This window comes from Rattus norvegicus, chromosome 19, assembly GCF_021556685.1.
Source record: "Rattus norvegicus strain SHRSP/BbbUtx chromosome 19, alternate assembly SHRSP_T2T, whole genome shotgun sequence".
Taxonomy (NCBI): domain Eukaryota; kingdom Metazoa; phylum Chordata; class Mammalia; order Rodentia; family Muridae; genus Rattus; species Rattus norvegicus.
In genome coordinates, this window is record NC_141552.1 from 2,220,632 (window position 1) to 2,244,213 (window position 23,582).

Genomic DNA, 23,582 nt, shown 5'->3' on the forward strand with positions numbered 1-23,582 from the left:
CTGCCTTAGAGTAAGGACAGAAAGGAGTGAAGGAAAAAATAAAACTAGAAAGGGGAGAGTGGCAAAAATCACTCATTGGGAATTTAGAATGTGCAAGTCACAGCTGATTTTCCTTTCTAAGTAACAATTCTCAGAAGTAAGTATGGGCCACATTATCGTCTTAAAGCTGCAGAAGTCAGAGGCTTCCAGGTCTGGCAATCAAGGAACACAAACTGAGCTCAATCCTGAGCCTGTTAAATTTGCAAACTGGTGTTCTAAGTCAGGGGAGTCTGATAGGAACAGAGAGCAGAATTGGACTGAGCATTGCAGGGACATATTAAGCAAGAAGGATAACAGGTGATGATCCTTGGATACTGTGTCAAGGTATTGACAAAAGGCCACTGTGGTGATGTTAGGTTACTTTTGCACAGAGCTCTGCACTACCTGAATGTCTCTGGTGGTTTCCCATCATAAACACTACCTCACAGCCTTCTTTTTCTGTGTCCCAGAATAGCTCTAACAGATATGAAATCAATATGCATATCCTTTGGAGATAGCTTTCAGAAATTATCCTTGAGTTGGCCATAATCAGCAATCATAGACTTTTAAAGGGAAGCAAGCACATTGAATACTTTGGGGTGAACCTTTACATTTCAGAAAAGAAAAAAATACAGAAGCTAAATCTCTTGCCTCAGATATGACAATTCTGTACTTTTAATTAACTAAACGTCAGGGGTCTTTCTGTCTTCTTGACTCAGAGGGAGGTCTCTGAGCAGTGTCATGTCTAAAACACTCTCATACACCCCAAACTTGAGAGCCTTGTGCCCAATCCCCATTTGCATGTGCGCACAACTGGTCTATACTCATTCATAGTTTTACTAGCCCGCAAAGTGTATCTTTAAAAGTTATTTTAATTAGTCACATGAAAAATGATTTCCAGGATACATTTTTGCTCTGGCTGCTACAACCAGTCCAACATGAAGACTTGACTAGATATCCAAAACGCATTCAAAATCATTTCCTCTGCTGTGACACTTTTGTGAATTGCAGGCCATCATCTGCTTAAGTGACCAGTCCCTCGTTGACTGTCAGTAGAACAACAATAATAACTATATCTCTCCAATAGGTGTCACTACATTTGGGTTCAATTTGGGATTCTTTTCATCATATGCAGAGCTCTGGGTTCTTTATTTCTGCATTCTATACCAAAGCTCATTAACCATAAGCTTTATTGATCCCTGTTTATGATATCAAGTATTTATCGAATCCCATTTTACATAAAAGTCCCTGAGCAAGCTATTCCTAGCATATGAAACATTGCGTTCTGCATGCATCCCAGGTTTCCTGTACACTATAAAGTTTCCTTCATCATCCCCCCCACCATGGAAATTAGGTTCACAGTTACTCTAGCTCTAGGACTTGAGCAAATGAACTATATTTAATAATTCACTGACTGGCCACCTGTGGCTGACTTTGAGTAAAATTGTCCAGTGCTTTGAATTTTGCCAATTTTACCTATAAAGTGTTCACTATGCTCTGTCAGAAAATAGAAAGAGGTTGGATGAAAATATTTATTAATTAAATAATAAATAATAAGTACTAAAATATTTTTATAGGCTGTGATGTAATTTACTGGTAAAATGCTTGCTGAGTATGCCTTGGGTCTTAGAATTCTTTGGGTGGTTTTTTAATTTTATGAGTATCCTGGAAACCTATTCAATGAGGAGTGAATCATGTTTTATATCTCAGATGTAAGGTGACCATCCTTCAAAATAGACAGTCTGTTCCAGAATACTATTTCCAAGAAGAAAGCCCTCAAGCTTTGGTGTAAAACTACTCCAGTTTTTGGTACACCTTATGTTACAAGGAAACACCACTATTGCTAGGTCCTGAGCCAGAGATAGCCAAGGCAGCTGGGAGAGGAAAAGATGTACAACAACTAGATAAAATATGGAAATGTTAACCTGCTGTGCTGAGCGGATACAACTGCCCTAAGTCTAGAACATTAAGAAAGATTAAGAATGATTTCTGCCTTTCCCAGTACTGAATGTAAGGTCATGAAAATTGGGACACAGATCTCCATGGAATCCGCTGTTGTCCAAATTGTGGTCTATTTGCAAAGCAAGCCAGTCTCAAACTTGAATACATTTCCAATGATTCTCCTGGAAAGCAAACACATTTAAATGCTTCTACTCGGGAGCTTTAAACGGGATGTAAATGTATGCACATATGAACATGGAAATAGCCTTCTTCGAGGTGTCTCAATAAAACCACTTTCCCAGTCCATACTGAAAACAAAGTGGAGTCAAAAAGCAGCTGCAGAATTGTCATTATGCATACCTCTTTACTTAAATTCAGGAAATTCATACACTCTATGAAACCTGTCTGCATCCCATCATTTTGTAAATTGGATTATCTTTTTTAAAGCAGTATAGGAGGTAGCTATTTTAACTAGCTTCTAAATGAAACCTTCAGTAAACTGAAGGCTCGGGTTTTGTTTTTGTTTTTGTTTTCTTCTTTTTTTTCTTCTCTCTCTTTTGTAATGTGAAAAGTTGGCATCACTAAGTTCACTTTGTAAACACGGGATACTCACACCAGTTTTAGATTCAAGGAGATGATCCATCTGCTTTAGGGTTGGGGACTCGTTTTTTCAGATAGCATTATTCACGCATTTAGTATTCATGAATTCATTCTACAAATATTTACTGAGTGCCTACCATATGCCAAGCAGTGTGTTGGATGCTCAAGTTATAGGAGCGAACAAGGGAGGGTATGTATTTTGCCCTCCTGAAGCTTGTATCTCAGTAGGGTGAGATAACCAACACAAATAAGTCAATAAAACACACAGTGCTATTTCTACCGGATATATGCATCATAGATGGGGATGCATTTGTCAAAATGGATAGGAAACGAAGGTCAGTGGTGTTTAGAGTGATGAGTGGGTGCTGATGCTGATGAGAGTCAGGGGGAAGCCCATTAAGTGGGCAAATACTAATAGAGAAAAGAAATAATAGGTGGATGAACTATAAGCAGCTGATCAGAGTGTCTTTAAATTGGATTAATTTTCCTTAAACGATAGCAGAGAGACAAATAAGTCATCAGTGAGCAAGGGGGATCTGCAAGGTGAACAAAGGCTGCTCATTCGTACCTAAGAGAAAAGAGACCTGTGTGAGACTGTTACAGTTAACATCCTTGTGGAGGTCAGGAAATTCAGTGCCTTCAAATCCACAGATTTCATGGAAATGCGATCATTTTCTCACATGTACCTCAATATGTATTTGGTCTTCCTTACTGCACCGTTTCCTTCTCACTGATATACTTTCTCTATTTCTCTATTCCTTTCTTAATGTATTTTAGTGTGTGTGTGTGTGTGTGTGTGTGTGTGTGTGTGTGTGTGTGTGTGGTGCGTGTTGTGTGTGTTCATGAGTGTGTTTGTGTATGGTGGTCCAAGGAACGTCTGCAGAAGTCAGAGTTCTAGCCATTACCATGTGAGTCTGGGGAGACAGAATCTGGGTTCTTAGGCTTGGGGGCCTATCAGTTTCATAGATAGTCATCTGGCTGCCTCTCTTCTGTTTCTGCTTCTCTCTCTCTCTCCTCTCTCTCTCTCTCTCTCTCTCTCTCTCTCTCTCTCTCTCTCTCTCTCTCTCTCTGTTACCTATTTATCATGGACTCTTCAATTAACTTTACTTACCTGTGGGGCAATGTCCCTCAGGATTGAATATATGTCCTCTGACTTGGAAATACGGAATAAAGTTCATTTCTCTTTCTTCTTCCAACTTTTTATCATAGCAAGCTGAAGATTATCACCACGTTCACCCCTGAAAGGGAGGCTAATGGGACAGACACCTTAAGAGTCCAACACATGCAGACTGGAATCCCAGCTCTCCTATTTACCCACTGTAGTCACCTGGCCAGCACATGCAATTTCATCTCACAGCTCTCTCATCTGTAAAGTAGGGATGGCAATATAGGCTCTGAAAGAATGTTTTGAGGATTGTTAGTTTTATATATAAATGCTTCTGGAATATAAAACAGGCTGGATAAAACCTAGTGGTTATTATTATTACATTATTATATCAGCTTGCCTTCTCCCTTTACACCATGAACCTTGATTTAAAAAGTGAGGGCATAGTTACAGTGGTTTGAAGTGAGGCTGAATACCTCCCTGGTCATTTGTCTCTAGTATTTTTGGAGAATTTGTGTCTGTGAGAACCCATAGACCTGAAAACCCAAGATGGCTCTGAGGGGGGATGATGGAAACCTGCTTCTGCCTCTTAGAGTATGCATCAGCTGCTCTAACATGTTATACTTCCCTGCACAGAAACAATTCCTCATTCCTCACTCAACTGTGAAGTTTCTCCCACTGCAAAAAAAAAAAAAATCACAATCTATTTTTCCAATGCTTTAACTATCCCATCTGGTCCTGTGGTATGCTCTGGCCAAAAGAGTAGAAGTTAAAAGAGAAAGTATCTACCATTGGATCTCACGACTTCAGAGGCTTGTATATTCTCACTCCAAGATTTCTTGTCTGGTTTCCTACACTGTGAGAATATGACCACTCTAATGTCGGAAGGATAAAGAGAAATTCAGAAAGAGAAACTGAGTTTTCATAGGCCAACTAACTCTAGACCAAGCAACCCAACAAACTCACAAATAAGAGAGAAATACATTTTACTTTAAGTCCCTGATTACCGGGATCATTCGTGATATAATATTAGCATAGTAGTATTTAGCTAAAACCCTGGTTTTAATTCACTCATATTAGCTCATTCAAAAATATTCACTGGTGTGTTTTCTTTTGTATGTATCAGACTCTGAGTTAGCTTTAGGAATGGTTGTAGATATTAATCATAAAGGCATCATCATTTCCCTTAGGGGAGGTGAGAAAGGAGAGATTAAAGTATTACCGATAGATTTATGAAGGAGGCGTTTCCTCTGGGCAGCTGCCTGAAGACTGGGTTTATGTGAGATGGCGACCTAGTTGCTCCTAGTGGCAGAAAGGGGAATTGCGCCACTGAGATGCTTTGCATTTAATGAAAAGGAAAGAAAAGTTTTAACTTCAAAATGTCAGCTCTGCGGATGTAGATCGCTCCTGAGAGACACAGCCAGAATACAGCAAATACAGAGGCGAATACCAGCAGCAAACCACTGAACTGAGAATAGGACCCCCGTTGAAGGAATCAGAGAAAGAACTGGAAGAGCTTGAAGGGGCTCGAGACCCCATATGTACAACAATGCCAAGCAACCAGAGCTTCCAGGGACTAAGCCACTACCTAAAGACTATACATGGACTGACCCTGGACTCTGACCTCATAGGTAGCAATGAATATCCTAGTAAGAGCACCAGTGGAAGGGGAAGCCCTGGGTCCTGCTAAGACTGAACCCCCAGTGAACTAGACTGTTGGGGGGAGGGGGACAATGGGGGGAGGGTGGGGAGGGGAACACCGATAAGAAAGGTGAGGGGGGAGGGGGATGTTTGCCCGGAAACTGGGAAAGGGAATAACACTCGAAATGTATATAAGAAATACTCAAGTTAATAATAATAAAAAAAAAATGTCAGCTCTGTAAGAATCAACCCCTCTGAAGAACAAGCTGCACATCTGCTACATATGTGCGGGGAGGGGAGCAGGAGCTATTCCAAAAGCTGTTGCCTGTCTGTGGGATATGTTCTTCTAGCTGGGCTGTCTTGTCTGACCTCAGTGGGAGAGGATGCCCCTAGCCATGCAGAGACTTGATGTGTAAGGGTAGCTGTGTATTTAGTGGGGAAGTCTCACGGGCTTAGAGTAGGGGAGAGAGGGTGTCTGGAAGAATTGTGGGAGGGGTGACTGAGAGAGGGGCAGTGAGTGGGATGTAAAGTGAATAATAAAAAAAGAATTACACACACAAACACACGCACGCACACACGAGCTCAACTTGGACAGACTTCAGTCACAGTTATAGGGCCTGAGGCCCACAGAAATGCTTGTCCAAAGGGACTTGCTGGATTTGTGTCAGACATAGAATGCACCGAGATCCTGTTTGCCCCTGATGTTGTCACTGCAAACTGGAATGTTAGTACAGCTTTCAACAGTCGTAGTATTCTAAGCTGAGAGTCATATTGCTGATTCTCACAGCTATAATCTTTAATTACAACATGTATTCTCCTTAATCAGATTAACTAAAGCACTGACCTCGAATTTAATCATTAATAATAATAACTGATAGCTTTCATCTGTTGAATCTTTGTTCTAGGCACTTCATCTGTTGTTTCTGAAAGTGTAGACACCAAATTTCCACAACAGTTAAGGTTCAGGCAATAGTCCCATTTAATAGACTTAGAAACCACATCATTTGGGACTAAATAACAGACTGCTCAAAATCATGCAACCATTGAGAGATTGCTGTGTAGGGGTTTCCTCTAAAAGAACTTTCTGTCATTGGGAGGAGTTCTTAAAGGATGAAGCATCTTATCCTCCATGGAAATTCATTAAGTTTAGGAAAGAAACAATTCAATAGCTTCAGGAAGCCCCTAAAACTGACAAGATTCACTCAGTTTCTCCCTTCCCAAGTTTATGGAATCAGCTGTACATACTATTGGGAGACAGTCTTGTAGAAGCCAGGCTGCCTGGAAGAGACACTTGGATCTAATAGTAAGGCATGCTTCATAGTTCTTTGGTGATTTGGGCTCGTCTGGGCTTTTGATGATGGAGATGTTTTGAGGTTATTTCTGCTCCTGTAAGTAAACCTGAAAGACTAATTAGTTCACCAAGTTGGACTATGGTGGTATCCTTATTTTGGCGTGGAATGAGTTAGCGTTCAATTCTCTCCAGAAATTTGACACAACAGGGGCAGAATTGGGATTCTGACAGATAAAAGACACGTGACTCTTACAGTTTTTGGAGGCTTCTGACTAGAATGAAGAATAGCAACCTAGGCACTGGATATCTTCAGAGTTAGAGGAGAAGCACATCAAAAGGACCAGGCCCCTTTGATGAGGAAAGACATGAAATTATCAGCTCTGTGCCACAGATAGAGAAAGAGACTAGAGGGGCCTCAGTTGGGCTTCCTCTGGCTTTGGATTGGAAGGCATAGAAAACCTTGAACCCTCATTTACTCCCTTGAAAAGCAAATCAAAGGCACAGAGAAGATAAGCACCAGAACTTGGGAGCTGCTTGGGGAACTTGGTGAGTTATCTCTTTCTTTTTCTTCCTTTCTATTCTTTTTCCTTTTACAATCTGAGCTGAAATCACACATTACTCCACCCAAGTGCTTAATATGGATTTGGAAGACAGATCCTAACATCGTCATAAAAGAAGAAAAATCCTTTCTGAAATGCACACTGTAAGCTGTGTGGGTGTGCCCAACAAGTTAAGCAGATAGAATGCCTGAGTTCCTTGGAATTAATCACTTATGAGCACTAAGGGGTAGGGATGGGGCTTAACTCAATGCATCATGTATAAGATGCTCTAATGAAGGTGGTAAGAACCAGATCTTGAAAAAAAAAGTTTTCTACTCATTTTCTCTCTTCAAATGCCTTGCCTGATGGGGTTTAGTTGCAGGTCACAGAATGTCCCGAGAATCATCCTAAAAGAAATGCCCCCCCCCCAAAAAATTCCCTTTCCCTGTTAATTATCATCTGAGGTGTCTTAGTAAATCTGTACAGCCAGCCTTGCTCTTTTATTTGAAGCGTTTCTGAGCAGAAACTGCTTTTGTCCCACTCCATAATAGCCAGTTCCTGGTTATAACCTCAACCTCGGACAACCACTGCTCTGTTGCCCATGTCTGTAAGCTTGCCTTTTCTAGACATTCCCTACTAGAGGAATTATGTATATTGCATGTGGCTTTTCATGAGGTGACAAGTGTCATTATCCCTCTCCTTTCTCCTGCTAAATAATATTCCAGTGGATGGATACATCATCTTTTCATGTATCTGTATCCGCCTCATCTACCCAGGGCCACTGTTTCCCACATGCACTCCACTGGAGCTAAAGCAGGTGTGACCATTTCACAAATCAGTCTTGGTATGGTGTATTTTCTCTGATTTCGAGTAGAACCCTTGGTGTAGAATTGTGCAACAACTGTTTATTCAAGTGTGCAGTGCCACTTAAAACCCTACCAAGCGAAGTTTAACTTCATTTTCAAATTCGATGATGCTATAGTTCATGAAGTGGATAGTCTAAAGAACAAGTTCTGAACTCTGAACAGAAAGCAGAGGGCAATTACCAGCTCAAAGTCCTATCACAAGTAAACGGGCTCACACAGGGATACACCTCCAACTGGAGTTCAGAAGACTATCCTGAGCCTACTCTTGGCCGGCTCCGAGCTCTTCTCTAGCAAGAAGTTAGATGAATGTTAGCTGTAGGTTTTGCTTGTTGCCTTCCTGCAGCACGGTAAGGATTGGAAAATCCAGGAACTGTAGTAAATACCAGGGATAGTAAGACACTTTCTGCTTCTCCCTCCAGTAACTTCACTTGTATGTGGGAATGATTAGGTAGCAGCCCCTTTGTTCTTTTACAGTGGGGACTTCCGGTGGCGGTTTGGAACATGCCCAAAGTTTTAGGGCTTAGATCCAACTTCAGATGAAATGACAGAGCCAAAGAAATCAGGAAGAAAGCAAAACCTAGCTTAATGGTCGTAGAAGGGGATTAGGTCCCTGCACCAAGAGGAGCGAGTAGAAAAGGCTCAGCTCGCAGCAGTCTCCAGACAAGTAGTGGTTGGCCGGCGCTCAGCAGCAGCTACACTGCATGTTCGCGTGTTGTGGCGGTGGCGGTGGGAGGCCTGGAACTTTGGGCACGATCCGGAATGAGGGAAGAGTTAAGTGGGGAGATGAGTGAAGTGGGTAGCTGAAAGCTTCGCGCCCCCCCTTCCCAGAAGAGTGGGCAGTTTAAAGGCCACGTCTACACGGAGTGACAGGCGCTTCCTTTCCAGCAGTATGGTGACTGTGGGTGGGGGGTAGGGGCGGCACCCAGTGTCACAGGGACCTGGAGATGCTGCGGAAAACGCAAACACAGGGCAGATATTACTGCGGTCTTTTCCGGGTCTTGGTTCTTGATCTCATTTCCAGGAGCCTAAGAACCAAAGATTATGTGAGAGTTCCGGGTCCCTCGGACTGGTAGCTAAGTGCTTTGGTACTGGGTTCAACCCCCATCAGTTCTCCCTGGGTTTTCAAGTGCCCTTCCCGTGCGCTTTGGGTCCTGGCGCTCTCTTCCATTGGTGGTCTCTTTCTTTTTAACTTCTCTTTCCTGTTAAACTCCCCTTTAGATCTTCCTGCTCCTGCTGCATCGCCCAGCCTTTCTCCCTTGTCATTTTATTGTTCTTTTCCTGAGGTCACTACTCCCAAGCCACCGCGACTCTCCTAGAAATTCCGTTTCATCTTTCACCCACTGGAAACTCTACTTCTGCTTCTGCTCTTTCCAACACCTTCCAGGTTGGAAACTTGTCTTAACCCAAGGTCCCGGCGGAAGCATGGATTCTTAGTCCCCACTCACAGTGCCGGGTCCCCATGCTACTCTAGGTACCGAGTGCCCCGCCCAGTCCCTGGCAGGGTTTTCTTTTTTCTTTTTTTTAGATCCAGCCCTTCGGCTCAGACACTTTAAAGCTTAAAGAGGACAGCAATCAGGTTGGGGTATCCTTTGCTGTAGTGGGTCCTTGTGGGAGAGATATAAACAGGAGGCTGAGTCAGGGTGCGGATATTTCCTCACATAGGCCCATCCTCTGGCCCAGTGGCATTCACGTCGGGGTCTTGTGGGGCTTTGTAGTGTCCATCCATTCTGGGAGGCAACAAGTGAAACTGCAGGATGGGGTTGTTGCTTGTAATTGGCCAGAACAGAAACCAGGGAACGTGTCCTGGTGGGGCTGACCCTAAAGAAGGCTTTGCATATAGGGTAGAAAAACATTGAGGAAAAACTCTATTCTTTTGGAATCCAAATGCCCCTTTCTAGTGTCTTCACCGCTCTCCCTGCAAGCGGATTTCTCAAAGGATACATGCTGGGGTGTTGAAGACTCGTGGGAGAGGGCTCTGGGCAGGGGTGATCAATGTGGAGATATTTTCAGAGGACTAACTGATAAAGAATAGAATGTGCTCCCTAATTTCCGATTGCCTCCTGTACTTAGACAATGCCTTCCATCCAATCCATCCTCCGGCCAGTGGAGGCCCTAGCTTGTCCAGTTGGAGCGGATTTCAGGAACAGAGGAAAATGGGGGCTCTCAAGCCCTCCTCAGCTTCCCTCCGTCGCCCTTCCTGATTAGCTGTGTATCCCCAGCCCAACTTCAGTCGCTCTAGACTCTGTCTGAGTCCCCACAGGAGACGGAGCGCGGCGACCCAGGGCAGGAGGGGCGGCCAGGCCACCTATTCCTGGGTTTTGCATCCCTCGGGCCCCTGGGGGGGGGGGAGCGCCGACAGGATAGGCATCCATCGCCTCCTCCAGGCCCAATTCTCCGTGTCTAGCAGCCTCGGTTCCTCTCCGCCCCCCTTTCCCTCCCAGCGGCGGCCTCCCTCCTCCTCCCCCCCTACCCGCCTGCCTGCCCGCCACCTCCCCCCGGTTTCTCATTCCTGCCACTAGCGCGCTCCGCGGCTCATTCCGCGGCCGCCGCCAGTTGAGGGGAGCGTCGCGAACCGAGGAGCAGATGCCGCGGGGGCCGCTCGCAGCAGCCGCCGACTTGTGAATGGGACTGGGACTGGGACCGGGGCCCGGACACCGCTGTGCTCACCCAGTGCCAGGGACAGCTGACCAGGAGGTCGCGTCCACCCGCAAGGGCCCCAGGTGAGGTGCTCGGCTTGACTCTAGACCCTAGACCCCATCTAGATAGGGCTTCTCAGAGTAGGCAGAAAGAGAAAAGAATTGCTTCTGGAGAGACTGTCTGCGGTAGGGGGAGGTTGCTAGCTGATGGAGATCAGTAATGCAAAGCAGGAGAGCTTTTTTTGAGATGGGGGGCTAAATAAGAGAAAAAGAAGGCAGCCAGCTGTGGGAGCAGGCAGAACAGGGGTTTGAGGCGCCAGATGTGCGCTCCCCGGTTCTTTGATGTGTTGGTCCCCCACCCCCGGGATGGGGGGCTGTTGCACCATGGCTTCATCACAGGGGGTTTGCTTTGGGTTGGGGCAAGGAACTGCAGAGCTGTGCTCTGGACACGCAGACTGCTCCCGTGATGTCTCTAGGGAAAGTCGACCCCTGTGCGGTGCCCGCCCGCCCATCCGCCCGCGCTGCGCTTGTTCCCCAGACAAGATCGCTCTCTGTGGGATTCCTAGAGTGGGGTCCTCCGGTGCCTTCTCAGAGAGCTCCCCTGGACTGGGTGCCGGTGTAGAGAGTACGGTAGAAACCCCCAAAGACAGTAGGCAGCCGGGAGAGAGCAGCGATTGGCGGCACTTTGATAGTGTGGGTTGGGGTCTGTGGACTGCGGCTGTGAGGCCCGGGTTGAGGTGCGAGCTAGTCCTCCAGCTCCCGCCTCTTCGGGGGCTCCAGTCACCCTTCCTAAGCTTCCAGCGGTGCGGGGGATGGTCTACGAGCGGCTCGGACTCCGAGTAGGCTCTGGTTTGGACTGGAGTAAGCTTTCCAGGGTCAATGCTAACTTTGAGAATCAAACCTTACCGGAAAGCCTGCGCCTCCTCTCAGAGCGCTCCAAGCCTCCACGGCTTCCGCACGCTCGGCCTCCCTCCCTGAGCTTGGCCTCCCTGCCCCGGTGTAGGAAGAGCAAGAAGCGACCGGGAGGGGGGAGGCGGCGGGAGTATCCTTTTCCCCTTGTGAAACCCAGCCTTTTTAAGGCAGGGTCTCTTCGCTCTGGGATGATATGGGTCCCTGGAGAAAGTGGGACCCAGGAGGCTGCTGGTCCAGTTTCCTACTCTCTTTCTTGCCAAGGCCAGAATTTCGCCCGGGCTCCGCACTCCTGCCTTCCGCGGGTGAAAGGTTCGCTAGATGTTGGAAGAAGCCCTGTTGCTTTTTGTTAATAATGCAGCTGGAATCTCACGGGCTATCGCACTGCAATGAAGAAATTGCGTCTTCTAATTATTTAACGGTGCCATTTCTGCATGACGAAGGGTCGTCCCTGAGGGCTGGGAGTGGGTTTGTTAATGAAAGCCTGGCACTGCAGGAGGGTAGAGATTTCTTAAAAGTCTCCCCTTCATTTTCTTCCTCAAGGAATCTTTAAGGATGGCTCCTGAATCTTTTCCTATTTTTTCCCGATCGTTCTTGTCTATGGACTAGGAAGCAGTAAGTTTTCTGTTTAATCACAGAGAGCAATGATAAATAATCTGGCGAGAGGATAGATCAATTTCCTTATCTGTAGGGTTTGTAACAGACGTCCAGGGATTTGCGGGGTGTCTGTATTTTCTGGGGACCGGTCTACAATTGTGTTCTCAGGATCGAGGACCTTTTCGCAGCGCATCAGCATATTGGTGAGGCTGAGCTGTGTGTGAGCGCCTTTAAGGGTAGCCGAGAAAAAGAGAAGGGACTGACCTTCATTTCAATAATGTTGGAATTGTTTTCTCTGGTGATCAAGGAGACAGAGTCCCAGAATCTAGAAGGGATGCTCAACCCTGGCTGCAGGCAGCTTGGTCTTTTAGTAGAACAAAGGAATAAAAGTTGCAAAACAAAGGAACATAGCTGTGGCCAGTACTAAAGGGACCCTGAAGCCACAGGCATGTTAAGTTCCTTAAACAATCTCTGACTCTTGAAGTTTCAGGGTTGGCCAGTTAGGTCCTGGAATTCGAACCCTCCGTGCAAAACATCTATCTGGCCTAGTACAAAGGAATGCGAGCTGCACTCAGCAGAGACCACACAGAGGCCAGGGAACTTTGCTGTGTGGAAATGGGGTTTGCATTTTGCTTTCTGAGAAAAGGTATTGCATCCCAGCAAACAGATTGAAGTCCTGGGAGTCTATACTTTTTTCTTTAGTAGCAACCAATGGTTACTGACATTATTTTTAGTTCAAAGTCTATATATCCTGGTTAGGCTGTTATATGGAGACAGGGGGAGAGAGAGAGAGAGAGAGAGAGAGAGAGAGAGAGAGAGAGAGAGAGAGAGAGAGAGAGAATATCTTCATCCCCGGTGTGTGTGTGTCTGTGTGTGTGTGTCTGTGTGTCTGTGTGTCTGTGTGTCTGTGTGTCTGTGTGTCTGTGTGTGTGTTGGGGGGGAGTATGAACAAATAATTAGGAAGAATGGGAATGGGATGATCTCATGAGGCTGTACTTGGACATTTGTTTAACGTAGACTTACTGCATATTAGGAAAAAAGCAAAAAGAAGAAAGAAAGAAAGAAAGAAAGAAAGAAAGAAAGAAAGAAGGAAAGAAAGCAAGCAAACCTTAAAATAGTTCTTGTGGAAACATTGGACCATCTTGATAACACTCCAGAATTTACATTATGTTCAGAACGCTTATCAGTGCACCACAGCAAATTACTGGAAACTTAAATTCTATTTTCAATTAAGATGCAATCTTTTGTTAATTTGAAAAAAGTAAAAGCTACAGCTCTATTTTCTTTCTTTTTTATGGCACAGAACTCATATTTCCCCATTTACTGTGGTGGCTTCAGAATGTTTATTTGTGGGAGGAGGGTGCAGAGTTGGAGAGCTATGTCATCATTTGGGGGAATATGGATCAATTTCATGCCCCTTTAATGCACATGTCTTTATAATTCATGGTTTTTCCTTCACGTTGAATAGAATTACATGGCTGCTTTGTCAGGATTCAGGTTTGGAGACCCTCATATGGGAATCACCATGACATTGACTTCATGGCTTGATTTACAATCACAAAAACTACACTCCCACATGCCCTGAGTGTCTTGAAACCTTTTCTATAAATGCCAATAACCTAGAAAGCAGACAATCTACATAAACTTTGGTCTATTATATGTAAATCTATATTTTTCAAAACCACCTAAACAAGGGCTACACATTTGATTTTAGTCTTCATACCCAATGTTTTTGTGTTGGAAGCTCAAAAATCTGCTATATTTATTTGAGCTTATTTTCAGCATCGACTCTCTAATACTTTGATTATAGCATACTTATTTATTGACTAATAATTATAAAATACACTTCATGGTGTTGAGGGAAGGTGTGGACTTTTTTCTTGCATAGTCAGTTCCACAGGATCACTATGAATTTCTAAGTATTTCATTAAAAATATACATATAACTTTATATGTTCACTAGAGAGTGATTTTAATGCATCAAAATATACATGCAGTGAATTTCCCCTTTATGAAATTAGTCATTACTTCATTAGAAGTTGGCTAATCTGTCAAGAGCTAACATTTTATTTAGAATTTGAAGAGGTCAATGATTACACATCGAAGTTAATGCTCCGGAAATATGTAATGATATCTAGCTTATAAAAAGTTGTAAGTTAATTTTTAATGGAAAAGATTACAAAATTTACGAGTTTATTGGAGGAAGAAAAGAAAAACAGGTGAAAGTTGGAAACATTTTAATTTCCTCATCTGAGTTCACTGGTCCATCAGGATTACTGGGATGGTCATCTGGAGTCGCCTCTTTATGTAGGAAGGACTAACGAACAGAGTGGAGGAGGGTAACTAAACATCTTTCTACTTTACTTTTGCACTGACATTGAGGGCCTTGTGCGTCCATGGAAATGGACTCCTTTGCGGAAGATTGCACTTTTGGCCACTAGAGGGCAATGGTGACCTTCTCCAACTTTCGACTTGGAGCCCCTCTGCTTTTGAGGGCACCATGAAAAGCAGTTTTGTTTCTAGTCTTGTCTGCACCCTCTGCGGAGAGGCCAGATTCCTGTCTCGGCCGCTCAGGTTCTGCTCCCGTAGATTGTGTGCTCCAGCATCTTTCAAGTGGGAGGACTTATTACCTGCAGTCTCTTCTTTCATCTTTGGACTTTGCTAGAAAGTTGGGAAATTTTGTGACTTGACTTTACCAGAGACAAAGCCTGGGGATTGGGATTGAGCAAATGATAACTAAGGTTAGCTCTCATAGAGGCAGCTGTGCCAGATGTATGTATGTATGTATGTACGTACGTACTTACGTATGTATGTATGTATGGACGGACAGACAGACAGACGAATGGACGGATGGATGGATGATATTACTTTTATTTGTTTGTGGTAGGAAGCCCATTTTGATTCTGGGAGGAGGATGGGATGAACTAGCGGTGGGGGAGGGGAGTATTCCTGAGGTGTCTGTAATAACATTACATTCTTTCAAGAGATTTTTAAAGACATCGGCACGTTACTTGCGATGTGCAAAACAAACAAACAAATAAATAAAATAACTGCAATTTAATTTTTGGTGAACACTTTGGAGCATGCAGTTATAATATAGCAGTAAATGCTATATTATACTATTACACTTAAATCATTCCTGATATTGCCCTATAAAACCTAACTTTAGCACGGAGTCAAATTTAATCCATGTTTAGCCCTCAAACACTGAAGTTTAATCATTGAGGCTTTTGTTTTTTTTTTAAATTTCCTTTTTCAGTGATATGGAAAGGATAGTTCATGATTAAGCAGCACATTTTGGGCTGTAGAAACTTATTATTTGTTACTGTTTGATGGTGTAATTGTTAAAGTTCAGAAAATTGAATGAACTAATGCTATGTAATGATTAAGAGGAAAGCTCGATCAAGAATAAGTACTGTCTTATGTGGATTTTGTTTAACTGAATAGAGTTGCTTCCCTGGTTGTTCAGCAGTAGAATTCTTAGCAGCTCTGAGCTGTGTTGGAATTTGTGGACATTTGATGAAGATGGGATCAATGCAAATGGATTATGGGAGTGACTATTAAGTCACTTAGTGGAAAGTAAGATGAAGTGCTTTGTAAACCGATGCTCACTCACCACCAGACAGTTGATTTAACTTTTAGAGAAACGGTGATTTTACACTTTAAGGGCTCGTGTATAATGCACATTAGAACTGTAGACCAATTTTCACTGTCATTTGGTTTGGTTGGAGGACATTTGTTGAGATCTAGGATACTTTCAGAGAGAAATTGTATTTCTATAACATAGCAGTCAGTCGAAGATTTCAGCTCAGGCAGACAGAATTTGGTACCTTAGGACGTAAAATGGGAGAGGAATCTAAGGGTGACGAGATGAATTAGGGGAAGAAATCAGTGAGAGCATGAGAGAAAAATCACCTAGCTATAAAGTGTTCTCTCTTATTTTCCTATATCTCCCAATGTCTCCAGGTAGAACATTTTGAGGGCTGAGCCTGGAAGTTTCTGTAAATGGTTCTCCTGCTAGGGAGCAGGGCATTGCTGTGTGTCTTCTGTAACTGTGTATTCCTTGAAGAGTATTTGTGAATGAACACTGCTTTCTTATCAGATTCTCTGTGCTGTTGCAGATGGCGAGAAGCCTTTACTTCCTGATCTGATCCATTCCACTGGAGTGACTTTTACACATTAAACTCATCTCTCACTGTTCAGTTCTTTTTACAAGGAATGGCTTCAGGCCCAGTGTCACCCTCCATATAATGGTGATCTAATTGTAAGTGCAAGCTCAGTGGTAGGATGGCTCCTCCCTGGTCTTAATTTCAGACACAGAGAGATCTGTTTCCAGTTCTCCTTGTGTTCCAGCAGTGAATCAAGAATATGAGAAGAGGCCTGGCTATCAATGCTAGATTATACTTCAAGATATTAATAAGTTTGGTGTGATTGGCTCTGATGACTAAACTGTGGGCACTCACTGTGGTCTTTGGAAACATTTTGCCCAAAGAGTTGGGGTGGTTTTTATCATTGCTGAAGCTTGGCCCAGTTATTTAAACATGGCAGTAGCCTTGCTCAGCAGCACGGCCCCAATAAGGATGAGGAGGATGAACTTAGGCATTCATTTGTATGGTTACACCTGCCCTTATTAAAAATTTGTCTTTTCTTCATCAGGGCTTTTTCCAGTACTCTTTAAAAATATTTATCCATTCATTGTGTGTGTGTGTGTGTATGCTTCCTCTGTATGTATGTATACCATGTGTGTTCCTGGCACACATGGAGGACAGAAGAAGGCATGGGGTCATTTGGTATTGGAGAGAGCTGTAAGCTGCCACGTCAGTGCTGGAAACTGAACCCAGGTTCTCTATAAGAGCAGCAAGTGTTGTTAACCACTGCACCATCTCTCCAGGTCCTTTCCAGTAATTTTGACTTTAAAATAGAGCATTAAGTATTATTGATTTTGACTACTCAGGATTTTTTTTAAATCTCCATACATGGCCTTTATGAAGAACACATACTTTAGCTGATCCTAGTCCCACCCACATCTTTTCAGAACTTTAAGTATCCTGCATTTGAAATTTCTTTGTTTATGGATATCTAGTGAAAACTAACCCACAAATTATGTGAAGACTCAGATGCCTGTTCTGAAAAAGCAAAACAAACAAACAAAAATATAAACAGACCTTATAATAATACCTCTGTATGTGTTCTGGGATTGTTTTAAAGGAAAAAACAGGTTGAACCCAATGCCTACTGCACTCCAATAAACACTGAAGCCACTGACTGCAGAAGCAAAGCCTGGGGCTGAGGAGAGACTCTTCAGTCAATCAAAAGACTTGCTGAGCAAAAAGACCTGAGTTCAATCCCTAGAAATGCCAGTGGCATGCACTTGTAATCCCAGTTCCAGGAGGTGGAAACAGGCAAATATGCCTGGGGCTCTCTGGTCAGCCAGCCTGGTTTATCAGTGAGCCCCAGGTTCAATGAGAGACCCCTCACAAAACAAGGTAGATGACACGTGACGTGTCTAAAGTTGTCTGTGGCCTTCTCAGGCATGTGCACATGTGTCCTTGGGTCCTTGGGCTTGTGCTCCTGCATGTGCCTGCATGCATCCATACAGCCCTTTCCCCACACACAGAACTGGGATTTGGTTTTCTAGACTAATGATGACAGTCAGCAGCTCCTACTTTCAATGATTAGATGTAAATCTTTGCTGTAGATTGGGGCATCTCTCAGTAAAGTGATGGAGTGTTCGTTAGCGCCTGCCTGTTTTGAATGATTTCATGTGTTTAAGTGAGCCATCCTTCTTCCATTTAGAATATTCAGGAGGCAGTAGAGATTTTAGAGATAGTTACTGCTTTTAAAGGGGCCAGGCCTCCTTTATACCTTTGCAAGCCTTTCCACCGCTCATTCCTCTCACATATGGGTTGCTGTGGGGAGTTACCCTGAAGTAACGTCTTCCTGGGAACGCTGCCGGAGCATGTGATTTGCTGATATCCATCAGGGGTCTGCTTTCGTGTAAAAGCGGCTCATTACTATTCCAGACTAGCTTAAAAGATAATTAGTCTCTTGATAAATCGTCTCAATTTCAAGACTGTTCCTGTTTGTTTTTCAGGTAAATGTAGTCTGGGATTTCAAAGGGCTTGCACAGTGACAATTTTAACCCCTGAAGAGACAGCCGCTGAAGGAGTTTGTGCCCCACTCGGTGATGTCTGTCTATAATGGACCCAGAAAAGAACACAACGACTTGATTTCTAGATTAAAAAATCCAGGGGGATTCACTCTCTTCGCATCCCTTATTGGTTTCCCAACCATTTTTACACACTGTTTCTCAGCCAGCCTGTGCTTTGCAAGCTCCTGAGCCCTCCATGCTGTCTGGGTGCTTCCTATCTGCAGCCTCCGTCAGGCACCTGTTCTTGTCCTAGGCCAGTGTTCTATCCAACCCTTTCCTCCTGCATTCACCTGGTAATGGAGATTAACAGAGAAGGTCATTTTTTGAGATCCTACTATGTGCCATGTGCTGACACCATCTCTCTATAATCCTATATAGCATCTATAGGAGCTAGGATTAGTAACTGTTTAACGAAGGCAGAGAGATTCCTCTCAGGGAAACTTAAGACACTTGAGGCTAAGTTTGCAAATCTACTCTGAGTCCCAATGTTCCGCAGTTTCCTACTACGTGGGATGTGTGTCAAATGCCTGGACCTTCCTACTAATCGTGGACAAAATGTACTACAGAAAATATGAGTTAGTCATGTGACTGTGGTACCCCGTGCAGTCCCAAACCTTTTCCATAAAAGGAGCTTCCAAGGGTTTCTGGTTTAATTCTTCTCAGCAGGGGTTCTTCTTGACAATGATCTTACAAGCATCCTAAATGTCTCAAGGATGGCAGCCTGTTAACCATCTCTCAGGGAAACTGGAAAGCAGGAGGTGATTCATTAGCTTTGTCCGTTAAAACGCTCTCTCTCTCTGTTCTAGCTGGGCAGCCTTGTCTAGCAGTTGGAGGTGATGCCCCTAGCCTCACAGAGATTTGATGTGCCAGGAGGTGGGATACTCAGAGGGGACCCCACCAGCTCAGAGGAGATGTGCGGGGAGTAGGGGAAGGATTGTGGGAGGGGGTGAGCACGAGGGGGGCAGTGAGTGAATGGCATGTAAAGTGAAAAGGTAAAAGAAAAAAAGCTCTGTCTAATGAAGGAGGTGTTACCTTGTGTAACTTCTTCCCGGGAACTTATATTTAGTTTCCCAGCATATGTCCATCTTTCCTGACAGTCTTACAGATATTAGAAACTGGTTTCCCATAACAGTTGAACTACAGCATTTATTGTACACTTAGTCAGTGTGGTATTATGCTAAAGAAGGATTCCATGCACTCTCTGACTTCCTACCCATAAAAGCACTGAAAGAGGATAATCACATCCCACAAGGAGAGAAAACATTCATTTCTGGGATCCTGGAGCAGATAACACACAGATCTGGGATTCACATCTAGGCACCAGACACCAAAGCTTGTCTACCCTGTTGGGATGTCCTTGTCATTCAATGTTTAACCAAACTGACGAGATACGGCTTCCGGGTTTTCCATTCTGATCATCTTTCATCCGCTTCTGCCACCTCACTCCTGAAATCTGACAAAAGGGACACCAGTGCCTGCTGCACTCTGATCACTGTGGCTGAATAGGAGGATTCTTTCTTGTAGTGAAGTCTGAGGACTTGGTTTTATCAAATAGTACTCTCAGAAGTCAGATGTATGAAATCACTACATAAATCATCCACTGTTCCAGTTGGCCTTCCTAGAGGAGGTGAACCATCCACAGGAGAATCCAGAATCGCCTAGAAATTCCAGAGCAGACAGTAGAACCCCTACTGACCATGAAGTGAGTTGCCTTGGCTCTTAACACAATCCCTTTTCCCTATCTATAAGCAAAAGTCAAGGGCATTTAGACAAGCCCACATGCGTGCAATGTTTGCATGTGTATGTGTGGGGGGGGCATGGTGAGGGTATTTAACTAAAAAATAATTTTAACATATGTACTAGTGATCTGGTGCTTTTTAAAACATTACTTAATTCAAGGCTGTCTAAAGAAACATACAGCCTGTCACATCCGTGGCCAGCTAAGCTGAAATAATTTACATGATTCTTACATGGGAGTCTGTTGTCAATTTTTTAAAAATTGGATATTTTTTATTTACATTTCAAATGTTATTCCCTTTCCCAGTTTTCCAACCATAAGATCCCCTATCTCTTTCCCATTTCTTCTATAAGGGTGCTCCCCCTTCCCAACCAATCCCCCGTTCCTGCCTCCCCACCCTACACTGGGTGGGGGCAGTCAATTGGATATGCTATTCAATAGTATTTTGTAATTGGTCTTGGCCTTTTTGGGTCTTAGCCTTTAACTCTTTCCTGCTGTGTAGTGATTTCCCCCCTCCCCCCAGGCTCTTTCCTTTCCGTAGTTCTATTGAGGATAAACTGAGAATGTTACTTGTGACACACAGCTTCCTATCACTAACATGTTGTACTAATGGTGATTTGTTTATATGGAGAAAATGTATTTGGACTCACAGTTTTAATCAAGCTATGATGGATTGGTTCTTTCAGTTTGGCCTATGACAAGCAGCCTATGGGGTTGAGAAGTGAATCATGGGTTGGGGGACATCTTGCTTCATTATCAGGAAACAAAAAGAAGGGGGGAAAAGATCTGGGTCAGACAGTCCCCATCAAGGGTACACCGACAATGATATGAAGACCTCCAATTAGGACCTATCTATTGGAGTTTCCTTTATTTCTCCATAACACTACATTAGGGAAAGTGACACACACATAAGAGTGTGTGTGTGTGTGTGTGTGTGTGTGTGTGTGTGTGTGTGTGTGTGTGTGTGTGTTAGAAGCAATGGGAGCAGTCAAAATGCAAGCTATAGTAGTGACCTTAATTTACTTACCACAAGTGTCACATCTGTAAAGAGCTGTCGTGATACAAATGGCTTTGTCATCAAGGGCTGTGAGTGGAACATACAGTTGTTGAAAAATCACAACAACATTTTCTCAGTGGGTTGATACTGTCCAGAATTCAGAAAGTAGTCAGTGTCCTCTATAAAACTTGAGGTTGCAGTAGTCAGTGATAGAGAAGAAGGAGACATTAGCACATTGGGCTTAAGAAAGGGCAAGACACTTCCAGCTCAATGTGCAAAGATGGGGTTCAGAAGGTATGATGCAATTGAAGGCCTGCATGTTAGGAACAGACCCTAGAGGTTGTCTAAACTAAAGCACTGTGCCAGTAGGTGGTCCTGTTTTCCTATCACACCCTAGAAATGCTGTGATACCCTTGCTAATGTGCAACTTACTGTGCCTTAAAAAAATACCATTGGCACATTGACATATGCCACTGTTAGAAATACTTCATTATGTTGAGCCAAATTCAGACACTTTGAAGATTATGTTCTTTGAATTTGATGGCGTGTAGAATGGTAGGAATTCGTCTTCCATGCTATGACTATTTGTTATTTACCTTCCAGGATGGCTTCTTCCAATCTCCACATGTCCAGATTACACAGCCCATTCTTTTTTCCCTCCAAACCTCTACACAGAAGAGGATTGCAGACTGAAATCCAGGCGGCTAGACTGTAGATTATCAGCTCTCTTCTATACACTTCTTTTATTGCAGCCTGAGGCTACATTACATTAGCTTTTATTGCCAGACATATCACCCAGAGGACTTCTGCTCCACAGTTTATTTGTTTATTTGTTTTTCCTTATGTAGTGCTGTTGAGACACATTTCCCCACCTGTCCGTGTGCATGTAAGGCATGATAAGGCACTTTCTGAGCTGTATAAGCTCTAAAACCAGGCTGACTTACTTAAAATCCTAGCCCGGAGATCTGCCCGTTGTGCAAGTAGTCTGTTTTCTTTCTTTTCTTTTTCTTTTCTTATATTCTTTTCATTTTCTTTCATTCATTTCTTCCTTTTAATTAAGTAATATTTTTATACTTTTCCACTTGTCTATCATGCACTGATCAAACTTATAAGATGGCTCCGATACAAAGTTGTATTAAGACATAAAAATTCTTTATGTGGTTCATGTAATGACAGTATATTATTTCAGTCACCATTGTATTCCATAGTTGCATGGTGTCCATTTAATTGGTACAGCAAATATTTTTAAGCTTAATTCTGTCATGCAGAATATTTGTCATCCTTGTTAATCTCATATTTTGAGTCAGTTTAACAACATCCGTTGACCAAAAAAAAAAAGACTAAAGAAAAAAAATAACTTAGAGATATCCAGATGCAAGCAGGGCTAGAGTCATGTTAAATCATTCAAGACTTCGAACTGAGTGATCCAGTATTCCAGAAGAATACCTTCTCCCTGTAACTCATTCTTCATGATTCACATTTAGAGCTTTGTTTGCCTGATCTTCTACTTGGTCACAGAATCACTTCTCAATGTTTGGAGAATAAACTCCTGTAAAAGTTCCTATAAAAAGAAACTTCTTTCTTCTTGCCGTCTTAAATGACCAGAAAGTGCTTTTTACTAGTTTCTGTGGTAGCCAGAGCAACAACTCAGTCCCAACTTCTTTATATTCAATATATATTGTATATACAAATACAGAGAAAGCAAGATAGAGAAAGGAAGAGGAAAAGATGATGGAGAGGGAAGATGGGGGGTGTAAGAGATTTGAGGACAAGACAGTTATTGATATTGTTGATGAAGGATCATTTCCGTTATAACAGTAGTGATACAGCAAAGGTCTCTGTAGCGGTGGACTTTCATTTATGGAAAGGATAGCTATGGTGTCTATATCCACTGATTTTTATGTTAGGATCTGGTCTATAGCTCTTATTCTCCACTCTTCTGCAATTGCTGGTGGTTTCCAACACCTTTTACTCTAGTGTTCCTGCCAGAATTGTGCCATGTAGAGTTCGTGAGTTTGTTTTTATTGCTTTCGACTAAACAACCCCAAATGCTGCATTTCCTCCACGTTTCTTGGTTTTTGTGAGGAATGAGCTTACTGCAATACCTAGGTGAGACTTTTGGCTTTTGTTTTCTGTTGGAAGGGTGCTTAGAGTGCTGGGTATAGAACACCCAGCACTCTATGGAACACCAAGAAACTTCCTTAAACATCATTTTGACTTAGGTTGAGTATCAATTATAGGTGGCATCAGATGTTAGAACTTTAGCAGAGCATCTCCATAGAGCTCAGTTGAAAAGTTTTTATTTCCAGAGTTTTCCTAGAGGAAGCAGTATAAGAGACTTACTTTTGTTAGACAGTGTTTGTTGCAAAGGACAGGGAAATTATCTGGAGAAAATGATTTGAGCCTTGTAAGTCATTGCAAAAGTCCTAAGTCATGGAATAGATAGGGATTCTGTGGCATTGTTGAGCATATGAAAGTGGACTGTCCTCAGAATGGAGAAGTAATTCGAATCACATCTCAGCTCCTGGACAGAGCAGTCTGCATTTCTCTGAGC

At 43.2% G+C, this 23,582-nt stretch overlaps 1 protein-coding gene and 1 pseudogene across 2 annotated transcripts in view; both read left to right on the forward strand.

The window, feature by feature from the left end:
* The window catches only part of LOC147998774 (uncharacterized), a 129,941-nt pseudogene extending 119,253 nt beyond the window's left edge, over positions 1-10,688 (forward strand).
* Cdh11 (cadherin 11) overlaps positions 10,536-23,582 on the forward strand; it is a 156,565-nt gene continuing 143,518 nt past the window's right edge. Inside the window, exon 1 of one of the 2 annotated variants that reach the window (XM_087595276.1) lies at positions 10,536-10,721. The gene's annotated coding sequence lies outside the window, so the exon portion shown is untranslated. 2 annotated transcript variants of the gene reach the window in all.